We start from the raw sequence: 15275 nt of genomic DNA, 5'->3' as shown, positions 1-15275 counted from the left end.
AGAGTTTCTCAAGGCCAAGAGTTGGCATTTTGCTCACCGTGTGGGCCGAGGTAAAAATACAACTGCACTCTGCTCAGCTGTCGCAGACAAGCGGCCTTGTGTGTGTGTGTGTGTGTCTGTGTGTGTGTGTGTGTGTGTGTGTGTGTGTGTGTGTGTGTGTGTGTGTGTGTGTGTGTGTGTGTGTGTGTGTGTGTGCATTTGTGTGTTAGCACTTATATGTGTTCATTTGGATTGTATGCACAGTATATGTGTGTAAGTGTGTGTGCGCTTCAGCTCTTCAGATCTGTTAAAAACAATACTTCAGTGAAATATGAAACATATCCCTCAAAACAACAGGAAATTACTAAATGACAATGAAGAGGAAAATCACCAAGACGGTTCTGTTGCAGCCACAAAGCTACGAGCAGATTTTTGGGACGTATGGAAGTCATTCAGAATGAAATGACAACCACGAAGGGAGGCTAAGCCAATATTATTTAAGGCAGCTTGGTCAATATTAAATCCTATTTCAACTTCTACACCCCCCCCTCCCCTACGGAGTATTTGTATTTTTAGAAAACACAACAAGAAACCCTTGAGAAAGTCTGAAGTGGAATCTTGTGAAGTTTTATATTGAGGTCAGAAGGTATGTGCGAATCGGACCGAGTTTAGGTTTTTTCTTTTTTGCGACAGTGGTGCTATAAATGAACACTTGCTTAACCTGCTATTATGAAAATTATGTTTTCACTGTTTTTGGTGCTTGGAAAATCTGTGTGTGTGTGTCTGTGAGTGTACTGTAAGTGTTTAACCCTTTGCTCAACATGGTGGTTTAGTGTTTTGAGGGATTAAACTGGGGGGGGAGGGGGGGTTGAGACATGCCGTACATTCTCGAGGGAACATAATTTATGAATAATATTTACCTGCAGGATTTTTCCTTTTTACGAGAAAGGTTTACACCAGAGACATGTGTTGTTAATTCTGGATCATTCGAACACTCCCCCCTCACCCTCCTCTGACTCTACACCTGTCGACTATGATGCAATAGGATGATGACTCGTAAGTGTCTGAAATCTGGATTTACTGCTCAGTGGAGAGTGAATTATTTAGTGTCCGTTATACAGGGAGAAATTAACGAGTAAACAAGGGAGTGATGTTAGATGCACCTCCAGACTTTGATGTAAAGAGTGATTCAGAAACATGAGGCCTCCTTGAGGTTGCTCACCTCTAACAACGAGTTGTCTCAATATTGCCGTGAGAAAGCTCAAGGTCATTTGAAAGCTTTTCGATACATCCAATGTCATTTTTAATCTTTCCCATATATTGATAGAAATATGCATAATTACTATATAATTACTTGCATTGCATACAAAACATATTTGCTCATTTCCATTGGTTGCATACAACCACTGAATTCCCAGTAGACAGACGATTTTAGTGTTTAGGTAAAACATACACTATATAAAAACACAAAAGGGAGAGGATAGGAAGTGCCAGTTCCTATGAAACCTCTATGTCCTCATCCTCCTTTCCATTTAAAACACACACGCACACACACACACACACACACACACACACACACACACACACACACACACACACACACACACACACACACACACACACACACACACACACACACACACACACACACACACACACACGCACACGCTTAGCCTCCCCCAACACTCCAGGGCCCAAACTCTATTAGGTTACGAAGACACACACATCTGGAGACACCATGTGGTGGGCATATCCCCAAAAAACTCTCTCTCTCTGTGTGTCTGTCTCTGACGTAAACACACACACAGACACACACAGGCCTCCTGTTTCCCCTGGTAATACTGAGGACCACAGCTGTGGCTGTTTGCTCTGAGAAAGAGACGAGGGACGGAGGAAAGAGAGAGAACGACAGCAGCAGAGAGCAGAGACACTTTGAACAATGGATCAAACAGACACAGTTCATTAGAAAGACTCTGTAAAACAAGCTGGGCCAGTAAAACCTCACTGCGCTGGGCAAGAACCGAGAGCTCCCCCTGCCAAGCAAATCACAAATTTTGACCCTGGGATCAGAACATACACACGCACACAAACACTCACATCCCCAAGTATGAGAGGGTCCAGGTGGGTCTGCATGATGTACATTTCATCATTAGAGGATGTGTGTGTGGACGTCCCTGCATGTGCCCAACAATCTGTGGTTTCCGTGTGGGCGCTACGCTACAGGGACGCCACCTGCACATGTTCCCAAAGCGAGTGATGAGTTTAGGCCTCAGGAATATGTCAGTCTGAGGATGAGGAGGATGTCATTTCTTCTTCTGTTGCCGTAGGTGATCATGAAATATGATAAATAAAAAATATAAAATAAATATATATAAAGATTTCACAAAAGTAAACAAACGATTTGAATTCATAAACAGTTTCTGTTATGTGTAAAGATAACAGGAAGTTTAAGAGATCAGTACAGTTCAATCATATGTGATCATAAGTGATTCAAGTAAACGACTGACTGTGATTAAATTTCCTTCAGCAGCAAGGAGCCAAGACTGGAAGTTATTAATCACCTTGATTTTAAGATCAAATTAGAAATGTTTGTGTTTAATCAGGCATATTGCTCTTGTGTATTAAATTTTTTTTATAGTTTTGTAAGTGTTTTTTATAGGTCACATATTTGTCTATGGCAACAAAATGCATTTCTGATATGATGAGAATATAAATCCAGTAGATCCCTTTGATCTTTAGGAAGCAGTCAACCCTCGCGTTAGAGGCGATGTTCAGATATCACTGCATGTAGATGGATCTTGCATCTTTATCTTAAATACACATTTGCTTTATTCACTTTTTACTCAACATTAGGACCTTTGTGTATTCTCTTCTGTACATTTATTTCCATCATCAATTTTTGTGTATTTATCTTGTTTATTTTTCAGCAACTTTCACTTTTATGCAGTAGCCCTGTTTTTAAAAAAGGTGCTACACAAACATACATCTGTCTTACCTTCTTCCCTCACTTGTACTTTTCCATCTCTCTCTCACTGTCTTTCTCTCTCTCCCGTTTGCTGGACAGAAATCAGCAGCGAGATGAAAGAGGGAGAGATGAAAGAGTGGTTGATGAAGGGATGGGGTGATGGGAGGATAAGAGAATGGGTCACTGCTTCCCCAGCTGAAAAGTCTGGTTGTTTGAGTATGAAGCCAGGTCGGTGCGACAGTGACTTTGTGTTTTAGTCATTTTCTTTCTCATCCTGAGCTTTTCGTCCGTCAAACGTTAGAAACATCATCAACACATTTGCGTTCTCACATACGGCCCCTCTGGAAATGTTCGTGTACAGTGCATGTCTGAAAGAAGCTGTCGTCTCTGGACTGGATGTATGAGTCAGATGCTTAATGGGCATCATTATTTATTTAGTTCTAGTTTTGTTGTACATAAAAATTTGATTTAGTTTTTTTGATTTTGGCATTTTCGTCTGTGTGTGTGTCGTTCATCATCATTCCATTGACGGGGAGTCAAAATGGACAAGTTGATTTAGAAGAGGAAAATGACTGAACTTCAGGTCACACACACACACACACACACACACAGACACACATTAAAGTGGAGTCAAAGTGGTATGGGGTTTGAATTAAGGAGTTGATGAGGCTTCGGTTTGGGTGTGTGTGTTTATGTGTGTGTAATTGTCCCTAATCCTCTGCTAAACGGTGCCCTGACGAGGCTTTACCAGGCGGCATTGTTGCTTAGCAGCCTCGAAGGTTGTGGCTTTGTCTTCTGTGAGAGCTTAGCCTCGCTTCACACACACATACACACACACACACGCACACACACACACACACTCTCTCTCTCTCTCGCACACACACACACTCATATACCACCTCGGCTGAGACGACAGGCTCAACACAATAGTCCCAAGAACGCAGGCGTCTTTCAGGAGACGCGGGCTTTCCCAGCGTGTCGACAGTTAACTAACACAGAGGGGAGGAGGAGGAGGAGAAAGGAAAAGGAAGAGAGAGGTCAGAGGTAGTGAAAATGAAAATTTCTCTGAGTAAATAATGTTTTTTAATTAAGACAGAGAGCGTTTGGCGTTTTAGTTGCCACAGTGACGGTGACCTCCGGGTTCGCAGAGGTCAGAGGTGAAGAATGTTTCAGTCAAGAGATCTAAGCTGGACGTGATCCGTAGAAGAAAGGAGGGGAATCTTCTATCACGACAAATTAAACTTCTACTCATGGGAAGCGGCTCATGAAACTGATTCTTATCAGAAGAGGATTTTATCATATTCTAAGATTTAACAACTTTATCATGAGACTCTTGGGCTTTTGAAAGAGGAAATAGGAAAGGCCTGTGCTTGAAACAGTCAATATGGAGCCTTTAGGTGAACAGACTATTTTGTTGACCCAGTGCCCAGCAACCTTTAATGCAGTGGTCGCCAACCCGTCGATCGCGATCTACCGGTCGATCTCCCAACTCTCTGGACTCACTAGCTGTCGTCGCGCCGCAGATCAGCTGTGTGTCGTTTGTCTGTTCTTCACACGCACTGTGTGTCCGCTACTGGCGTCTGAGCTGCTGGTTTATCTCCTGCATTTCCTTCAACAACAAGTTGGTTTATATACGAAACTAAATGTCAGTACTCTACGGTATGAAGATGCGCATCTTTCGGCCTGTCGATAACAATCAAAGCCCCGTTAGAACAAATGAGTGGATTCAGAAAGTGAAACGCTGGAGTGCTTTTACTTTGAAACGGGTTCGGGAAGTGATGTAAATACATTTGTGTCAGATAAACATTGTGGTTCACAGCAGAATAAACAGAGAAAATGATCTTACCTGAGTTTTAATGTTTTTCTGATGAATTTATGTCACAAACAAATGGTTGCAACATTTCTGTATGCCTTTTCAAAATAAAAGCACTCCAGCGTTTCTGTTAATGATATCCATTCCCTTGTTTAAAAAGGGTTTTTTATTGTGAAATATTTGCAAGAGCGGAAGATGCACGGCTTCATACTGTGTAGTACTGGTATTTATTTTAGTACAAGGGATTTCTTTCATACAAGGCAATAATTATATTTATGGCCATATTCAAATCAAAGCCTATATGTAACAACATTGTGCTGCAGTAGCAGCTCCTCTGCAGAAGATGTTGTGGAACTGAGAAGCTACATATTTTGCATTGTAAATATGAATTGATATTAATTTGAATATTGTGCATTGAATAGAAAAAGTTGCACAACTGCCTCTCTTTGTTTATATTTATTTCTTGTACATTCAGCCTTTAACACAAATTGCAAAAAATAATAAATATGACCCTCATAAGTGGGTTTTTTGGAAGATATCAGGGTGGTAGCTCTCGTCTTACATTTGGAATTAAAAAGTGATCTTGGGCTCGAAAAGGTTGGTGACCACTGCTTTAATGGATGTGCAGTTTTTTCTCATATTTCCCCCCCCGTTGTTTCCCAGAAGTTTTTAGAGAAAAAACAATTATTGGTGACCCGTTTCCAAAGATTGAAATAGGTTTGGGAGTAAGTGCCATAGCAGGATAGAGAATTATTGTAATGGTCGACTCCATGAATTATTCCCTTAGAAATCAATGAAAATGTCAAAAAATAAAATATCCTGTAAAAAAATTCCTGGCTCTGCCCCCCTGATCTAGAAACACACCAAAATGTTGCCGCATCCTTCCACTAAGTTTGTCCAGTAGTTTTTGCGTAGTCTTGCTAACTGACAGACGAACGCAGATTAAAACATAAACTCTTTGTCAAATATACAGAATGTCTGGCAGATGACTCTTCTGTGCTCCTTGTGAAATGCACCAGAGGCCACAATGTAGACGTCTGTCAGACGGTTCCCAGTGGAAATGTTTCAGTTATCATTGAAACTGATCCCTATCACTCACATCCAGACCGTACTTAGGAAAAGAAAAACGTAAGCCCTGCTCCTGGTTATTCCTGCTGAAGAGTGTTATTTACGTTTGGGTCTGCTGCCTCTAAGATCAGTATCATCTGGTAGCAAAGTTAGCTGCTGTGTTTTGGATGAGAGGATATTTGGCCACTGACTTTGTTTACATAGGATATGCAAATATCTGCCATTATGTCTGTCCAAGGAAATTAAGTTAAAGCCTCGCAGCCCGAGGCATCTGTGGACGGGACTCTCTCTCTCTCTCTCTCTCTCTCTCTCTCTCTCTCTCTCTCTCTCTCTCTCTCTCTTTCTCTCTCTCTGTCTCTCTCTCCCTCTTCCCTTCTTGCTGTCTTTTCCTCTCTCTCCTCTTTCTTACTCTTTATCTAACAAACACAGACGCACACTGGCACAGACACATCGCTTTACCATTCAGCAATATTTCCTGCCCCCTCCTGTTTCTCTGAATGCACTTTAACAGATATAAAAAAACTCCCTTGCACTCACACACACACACACACACACACACACACACAACAAAACAGCTCTTCAACAGATACAAAGACATATTGTCCGAGATATTTTTTAATTCGGACTGTTGGATCCCTCAGATCGTATCGAGCCAAATGGTAAAAGAGTGTTTTTATTTTTCTTTCTTGTGGCTGAGTTTGTGTGTTTGCAGATAATTTCCATGTCATCTGCGTACACATTATGAATCACCTTGGGTATAAACCAACAGTGTTGACTTGTCGAGTGTCAGTGAGTCACTCGCTTGCCATCATATGAATCACGCGACCGCCTATCTGAATTGCTCAAGGCCACTCATTCCTAAGAAGTGATTTGGCCATTCACATCCCAGCACAATGCTGTAATTCATTCTCCAGCGATTCGGAGAGAGCTAGCTGGCATTACTGAGGAGGCACCAGTACAAAAGATTATGTTATACAGGCAGAATGTAAAGACGTGAAGCAATAAAAACGCCCTGCTTGACTTTTAGCACGACTAGAGCTAACTTGTTCCTCAGCTGAGTCCAGGAAGGGTTTGTGTGTGTGTGTGTGTGTGTGTGTGTGTGTGTGTGTGTGTTTTAATCAATAAACATGTGCAGTTTTTTAAAATAGATAAGTATGATACAAACTATAAGGGCACTCAGGAGAGTGCATACCTCCAAGGCCCAACAGTCCCCTAAGGAAATTACATTTAAATTCACTAGATGCAGATTTTTGGATCAACACTAATTGCACACAAATAAATATCAGTCCCCTTTTTTCATCAAGATCCATGAATTATTATCTTAGAAATCAACAAAAATGTAAAAAAAAAATATATATATATATATCCTACCTAAATGTTATGTTTTAAAGATATATCTGATATACTTACTCCTAAACGTAGGAACAGGATAGATGATTCTGTCACTTTTCATTTTATTTTTTCACTTAATCTTCATACACATTCTTCATTATTATGTTGTCGTTTCCTGAATGCAGCTTAATTAATCACCTGTCGCCCGTGATGTCCGGGTGTCAGGGTTCACAGCTCACTGGAGGTGAAAGGTCAGGGAGCATCAGCGTCGACCGATGAGATATCCAGGGTGATGGGCAGGGCGACGGTGACGCCACTGCTTTGCTCATCAGATTACTGAAGGAGCGAGAGTTACAGCTGGAAAAAGAGACAGGGGGAGGAGGGGCTGGATGCAGACAGGATGAATGAAGGGTGTTTAAGAGAAAGATTAGAGACCTGTTTGCTCTCTTAAATGGTGCGGAAAAAAGAGAAGGGGGGAATTTACCAAGGTGAAGACAGAAGTGTTAAATCCATTGTGAGCCGGCTGCGAGGAGAAAAAAGAAAGAGGTGAAGTAGTGTAAGAAATCAAGGGACGGAGAAAGTAAAGAAAGTAGGGGAGCTGGAGGGGAGAGTCAGAACAGGAGAGAGGTATGTCAGTACTGTAGATGGCAGGTAGCCTGAAGCCTGGAGCCAGCCTGTCTGTCAGATACAAGTGCCCAGGTGTGTGTGTGTGTGTGTGTGTGTGTGTGTGTGTGTGCGTACGAGAGTAACCTGAGTGTAGAATATTGGGAGTGGGGGGTTACATACCTAACCAGCGCCAGGAAGAGCTTACCTGGAAGCAGGTAGTTACGATGGCAGAGTGTGTGAATCAGTGTGTGTGCGTGTGAGGTCCTCTGGAGCATCAAAGCATTTCCTCGCCGTGGCTTGTGTGTGATTAAGGGTCAACGTGTGCGGTAATGCCCCCCCAACAAAGCATCTACATCATCCTCATCCACTTCCCTCACACTTTAGCCTCAGCGCTTAACATAATAATATGAAGTGAACGAGGGTGTTAGGCTCCTGAGAATCTGCGGGATGTGGATTCCTCTCACTTATTCCCTCTCCCACTCGCCCTCCTTCTCCCTCTGTGACGTCCTGTCTCCCCAGAGTATGTGCAGGTATGGATCCAGGCCACGTATTGATGGATGAGTCTGGCCGGCCGGTGAATTATGAGAGAGATTATGGAATAATCAGGACGATTCATCATGCGAGGCTCCTCTACTCACCCCAATCACAGCTATTCAGCAATATTGACCCCTGCTTGCTGTGTGCATCCATGTAGAGGAGGAGGAGGGAGTTGTTGTGGCTTTACACTTGTTGGTGTGTGTGTGCAAGATAGTGAGGAGGCATGCTAGTAACTCCTTACATGCCTTTACACAATTACACAATTATTATTTGATTTCTCATCAGAGGTAGACTAAAAGATCGATACCCTTCTTGTATCTGTATATGGTTCATCTCGACAGCCAGTTAGCTTAGCTTGTATTTAAAACAATACTCCAAATTAACTAATTGAATCAAAAAAATTGTAAATACAGACTATTTCTTTGCAGGAAGCAGGAACTTCTGTGCCTGGCAAAGAAATAAACCTCCACTGCAAAACAGATTTAAAGCATAATTCCCAAAGTGTCAAGCTTCTCTGCAGCCAAACTTTGTTCGAATCCACAAAACTTTATTTGAGATTCTAGTGGAAATAATAATATTTTAACATCATTAAAGCCAGTGAAGGGGAAACAAAAGTGGGGAAACTGTATTTTAAATGGTTATTAATGCTAATCCACAGAGAAAACTCCCCCTGGCTACCAAGTATCCTCTTTAAGAAACTAAAAAAGTAACAAAAGTAGAAACTCGGCAGTCGGATGAAAAACAGAGAGAAGGGTTGAGTTTGTGTCAATCAGTCAGCAGACCTAACATGGCTGTCTTTCTCTGCCCTGGGTGCCTCTCTCCCTCCCCTCTAATCTTCCATCTTGGCTCCGTGTCAAGCTGCCTTGTCCAGTTGCACAATATCCCCCCTCCGGGGCAGGCAACTGCATCCCCTCTCTGGCTCCATTAGTGCCACTCCACTGGCATAGCCGGCATTCTCCAGTGGGACTGTCATCACTGGCCGCTCTATTGGCACCCCTGTCACTCTCCAAGCACCACAAAAGAAAACCTCACGGCCCTCCCTCTCTGCCTCTCCTGCTCACTTGGTCTTTTTTTGCCCCCATTTTCTCCCCTCCTTGTCTCTCTCTCTCTCCCCGCTCCTCTATAATCTTCCCTCTCTCTTTCCAGCACCTTTCTCTCAAGCCTTTTTTCCCTCTCACACCCTTCCTTGCTTACGCCCCCTCCCCATCGTTCCCCTATACCCATCTCTCTCCCCCCTGAGCTTAACACACTGGTTTGGAGAGGCTTATGCAAGACCCTCACCCATGGTAATGATGCAGAGGAAACCAAGAGAGGAAGCTGGGGAGATGACCGCTGATTCTTCCCAGAGATGTTGCTCACAAGTTTAGAGCCTCTCACATTATTTCACCGAAAGCTGAGTGTGTTTGAAGTGACGACAGCGACCTGGACTCATTAAAACGTACTATGTTTACATAATGTGAGGAATCGGGCCAGAAACAGGGCGACTACACAACAGTCACTGTTACTTTAAGAGAATTTGAAGCTTTGCGTTTATTTAGAGCTTTATAGATGGGGTTACGGTTAAAACATTAAATGAAAATTAAATTAAATTACAACACATAAAAAAAACCCGATATTGTTGTCAGCATCAAAGGAAATGAAAAAAATCAAAGGTTAGTTTATATAGAAAGTTTTGAGAGACACAAAGAGACAGAGAAAGTGTGCTGTTGTAGCTCTGTAGCTGCAGGCTGTTGATAGATCAGCAGGTTTGTAATCACAGGTTTGTACCTGACTTTTGTGTATGTATGTGTGTGTGTATGCACGCTCTTATTCATATGTGTGTGTGCATCCATGCTAGAGTCTAATGACAGGTTCCAACCTGTCATTATCCAATTACAGTTTTCTCTCATCTCTACGGCAACACCATGCCCCCCGTAATTGGATGGCTGCTCTTAAGAACTCTGACCTCTGAGCGAGTGTCAGGAGAGAACACACACCCACACACACACACACACACACACACACACACACAGAGGATGCCGGGAACATTGGGTAAAGCAGGATGAAACAGACACTATCTAAATCACTGATCAGATAAAGTATGCGCAGACAAGTTAGGACTCTTATCGTCTCATATCACTCCTTCTCCCTCACACTTCGCCTTTTTGTCTCCATCCGTCTCCCTGTCGGTTGCTCCGTCTTGTAATAACAATAACTGGGACCAATCATGTGCTTCCTCTCTTCACACCATCTCTTTTTACCTCCATTCAGTCTCGCTCTCTTGCAAGTGCGTTGTCTCTAAATGGGCCTAAATGGGCCAAGTCAAAGGAGAACTTTTGTGGTTTATGTTGCCCTGAAGCCCCCACTCGCTCTCTGTCTGTCTTTCCTTTTTAAAGACAAAAACAAAACACAGTGTTTTTTCCCTCCTCTTGCTCTCTTGAATATTTCACACGCCTAGAAAGCCTCATGTCTTCTCTTCTCCTTGTTTGTGTGAGCAGATTTTTGCCTCGTTGTGAAACTGGACTGGGGTTGAATGTGATGGAAAGACAAAGAGAGATCTTCATCATTCAGAGAAATTAAATTATGAACTACTGGCAGACGTGTAGGAACAGAAGCGTGGGGGGGTTGAGTAAAAGAAACATGAGGAGACACAGAGGGGAAAGTGTGTTAGTGAGTGTGAGTGCAGGTTTCTTCCTGTTGGTGTGGGTCAGAGGTGAAAGTCAGGGTCACCTGTGTCCTCTCAGCTCATTGGCAGAGACATTTACGAGTGCAGAAAGAGGAATTTTAACTATTTGTTTCCTCAGCATTGGAACAGATAATGTTCCTCATTATTCAAGATGTTTCATCAACTGATTGAGATTTTTAATTACAAATATGTCCAGTATCTGTCTTCTCTTCTACATCTCAGCTCTGGTTTTGCTCTGTGTTGAATTGTGAGTCTAAAGTCTCTTTATTCATAATTCCATCTCTTCTATCTCTCTCGTCTCCTCTACTATCCATCAATCAATCAATCTATCTATCTATCTATCTATCTATCCATCTATCTATCTATCTATCTATCTATCTATCTATCTATCTATCTATTCTCAAAAGCACAGACCTATAATATAGTTTAAATAGAGGAGGAGTGGGGCTACCTAAGGCTATGATGTCAGCCTGTTTTACAGCTCTCATAATTACAAGTAGCGCTCTGGGTGGGTGGGTTACTGTCAGCGTGTTTGTGTGTGTGTGTGTGTGTGTGTGTGTGTGTGTGTGTGTGTGTGTGTGTGTGTGTGTGTGTGTGTGTGTGTGTGTGTGTGTGTGTGTGTGTGTGTGTGTGTGTGTGTGTGTGTGTTCAGCAGGGCACATAAGATTCCTGTCAGAGTTGCCTTGGTGACTAGCTAGGTAACAGTGGGCGCTCCCCAGACATCTCAGCAGCCGAACATATCGAGCTAAATCTCTGCTGCACTGTACTGGACGGTGTGGATGGAATTAAGAAAGACAAGAGTTACACCTTGTTAGTATCACATGTTTTTTCTCATTGTTTCCCACGTGTGCTGGGAAACTGACTGTTCACCTGGACATCACTGCTTCTGCTGAAACACAACATGACTCCAGAGCCACCCTGGCGGATCTTTTGATTTAAACTAGATTTCATCTGGTGAGATTTGTTGCACGGATTTCTTTGAACAGATGAAGAAAAACGTTCCTACCATGAATTAAAACACAAGAAAATTGCTGCATGCTTGTCTACAACTAACAATCTTGTGATGTTTTTTTTTTCATCACACAAACTCCATATGGTTTCTTTTAATCAAATGAGAAAAGGGAAATTGCTTTAATTCCACGGAGTAAGATAAGCCTTTCAAGTGGATCCAGTGGTGGATTTGTTTTGACAGCCATACAGAAAGTTCTTCCTCTGTGAAAGAAATTATATGAGAAAGAAAATTACTATTTCATTCATAGTTTCCTTCAAACATTATATTTCTTTTATTCAACAAAATAGCTTAAAATTAGTCCGTTTGATTTGTCTCGACGCAACATGATGCACAAGAAGAAAATTATTATTTTAATTACAATAGCACTCAAAAGAGCAGACACATCCACCGAGGCCCAACAGTCCCCTTAGATTCAATCAAGCCGCACCAAATTGTACACACCCATTAACACCAGTCTTCTGAATGTGTCCGAGGTTTTTCATCAAAATCCATGAATTATTCCCGAGGAAATTGTTAATCAAAAAATGCCCTTGTTTCAAAAATATTAAAGAAAGTAAAAAAAAATAAAAAAGACATGATCTGTATTCACTCCAAAATGAATAGATTGTTCCTTGGGTCATGCCCCACTCCCCACGCACGCAATCCTGCTAACAATCAAACAAACGCAAACGAAAGCATAACCTCCCTGGTGGGCGTAATTATGTAAATATCTGGTCAAAGAATAAGTTACCAGAGTCTGACTAAGCATTTAGCTTTACTCTGTGCTGAATACTGAGGTTCAGTTTCCAGCTCTGCACCATCACAGGCCTGGACTTGGAGAAATGAAAACCTCCCTGCTGACATCTTTAAATTGACTTTTTAGCTCAGAATTCAAAGCATTAGTGTCACGATGATATCGAACTTTACTTCTTAAACTCTTCTGTCTGGTTTAAGATTACATCAGTGGAGCCCACAGTGGCCCCAAATGAACCAGAGGCAGGAAAGTCGATTTCGCTGTGAGCGAGCCAGAGGCTAGGTTAAGATGCCTTCAGTGCATTATAATGTGTGTGTGTGTGTGTGTGTGTGTGTGTGTGTGTGTGTGTGTGTGTGTGTGTGTGTGTGTGTGTGTGTGTGTGTGTGTGTGTGTGTGTGTGTGTGTGTGTGTGTGTAACCAAATTCCTTTGCTCTTCGGCACCTGGAATATGGAAAGTGGGAGGAAAATAGAGGGAGTGATGGGATGGAGGGGGAGGGAGGAGAGAAAGGCGTCATTAACCGCAGCACATAACCGCCTGACAATCTACATGTTCAGACAAACCCACAAGTAACAATACCTCAGTAAGTGTGTTTGTGTGTGTGTGTGTGTGTGTGTGTGTGTGTGTGTGTGTGTGTGTGTGTGTGTGTGTGTGTGTGTGTGTGTGTGTGTGTGTGTGTGTGTGTGTGTGTTGGCTTGCGGACGTTCATAAGTTCAAGCCTCATTTGAACTGAGTCTGGTATGAAGACAGATGGAGGGAGATACTTTCAAGGTGCATTTCTAAAATGATGGCATTTCTCCCGTCTCCCGTCTTAATTTCCTCCAATCAGCTTCCTCGGGGGACAGCAGCCATTGGGTTGGCTTGGTCGACTTTTATTGCACTTTTACTGGGCTCTTTCCTCTTCTACACTGGCTTCACTTCTGTGACTCTTCTCAACTTCAAGTTCTCATTTCCATATTTAAAGTCCTTTTCTTGCACCTCAGTGTCGCCAAATTCAGTCTTAATGTGACTTTATAGCAGCGGGAAATATCACACCTTTTCCCTCAATGACATTTATCTGACAGCTGCTATTTACTAGTTATTCATGGCCCTTACATCTCTCCTCTTTAAACCCCTGAAGTGGTTTCATTTCACCGTTCAAGGCACAAAGACATGAAAATATCCAGTATTTCTATTAAAACTGCAGATCCTTACCTGTTTCTGTCGCATATGTCCTTAACAGTTCTACCTTCTTCACTTATTTCTCGTCTTTCCACCTTCCTCCTCCTCCTCTTCTTCGCCTGCAGCTTCTCTCTATGAGTCGCTGGGGCAGAAACAGCCACAGAGAGGTGATATCAGATGAGCTGATGGTGATGACTGGTGCTAGTCAAGCAGAATGGATGGGTCTAATTGAACTGTGCGCTCGGTGTGCGGGTTTGTACGTGTGTGTGTGTCTGTGCGTGTGTGTGGGACAGTTCTGCAAATGGCAGCCGTTTCCATGGTAGCAATTAAGCGCGGGGAGGTTTTCAGGCCAAGGTTAATTAGCATGCGAAGATGAGAGAGAGAGAGGGACAGACAAGAGTCGCCGGACGTTTGATTGCTGTTTGTCCTCCATGGCCACTCATGTATGTGTGTGTGTGCGTGACTGTGGCGTGTGTGTCTGTCTATAGTTCACCTTACGTTGTCAAACACACCAGGTAAAGGTTATATTTTGATGTCTATGGAACTAAAATCACACACAAAGTGTTTGTTTCTCATGTATAAGAAAGGCCTGTTGATATTTGGTACAAACGTGAATTAAAATCAAATTTTATAATGTCCAAATGCCATGTGTGAGATCAGTGGAGATATCTCCGTGAATTCAATGTGGGAGGATCTGATAATTGTTTCAGTCCAAGCAGCTTGTTGTTTCTGCTGTTTTCATCGTGGGTAGAACATAGACTCACGTGGACTCTGCTCATGTCTTTAGTGTCTCACTCTGTCAGATGCTTATACTAATTTAGACTTGCGCAGAATGCCTGTAATAATAGAGCGGAATGTTTGCAGAATAAGGGCCGAGCATGAATCATAGCGAGAAAAACTTGCAATGACAGATGAACAGTGCAATGTTGGACAGTGTGTACATGCAGCAGTTGTGTCTATATAAGCTGGGATTTGTCGTGTTGGAGCAGCGGACTGTCAGCACGACAGCAAACTCTGTGTGTGTTCTGGGACTGAGCTCACAGGCTAATCACAAGTTTACAAGTTTGTTAGTGCGCAGTAAAATTTGAGAGTAATGCACAATTAGAGCGCAGCTGTGAGTGTATGTAATCAACCCCCACTTGTTTGGCCGTTTTCATGACAACAGCTCATTGCATAGATTTCCAGTGGATTCACTGGAAAACAAGCTGCAGCTACAAAACTTTACACGCGAACAAATAAAGCACAGGTCCCACGCTCTGCAAATTAGAAATGGTTTATCTCAGCAGTATAACTGTTGTGCATGGTCGCTTGAAGCTAAAGCGCTCAAGAGTGCTGTAAGATCACAACAACAAAATGGTTTTCTTTACCCCAAAGTGACATAACGGATCTAACAGTTGTTCATATAT

The 15275-nt window shown here is 42.5% G+C and overlaps 1 protein-coding gene across 16 annotated transcripts in view; it reads left to right on the top strand.

Annotated features, from left to right (window-relative positions):
• slit2 (slit homolog 2 (Drosophila)) overlaps window positions 1-15275 on the top strand; it is an 88707-nt gene that overhangs the window by 12759 nt on the left and 60673 nt on the right. The window lies entirely within an intron of this gene.

The sequence above is a fragment of the Hippoglossus stenolepis genome, chromosome 2, assembly GCF_022539355.2.
Source record: "Hippoglossus stenolepis isolate QCI-W04-F060 chromosome 2, HSTE1.2, whole genome shotgun sequence".
Taxonomy (NCBI): Eukaryota; Metazoa; Chordata; class Actinopteri; order Pleuronectiformes; family Pleuronectidae; genus Hippoglossus; species Hippoglossus stenolepis.
Note: the sequence above shows the minus strand (reverse complement) of the source record. Positions and strands in the feature narration are given on the sequence as shown.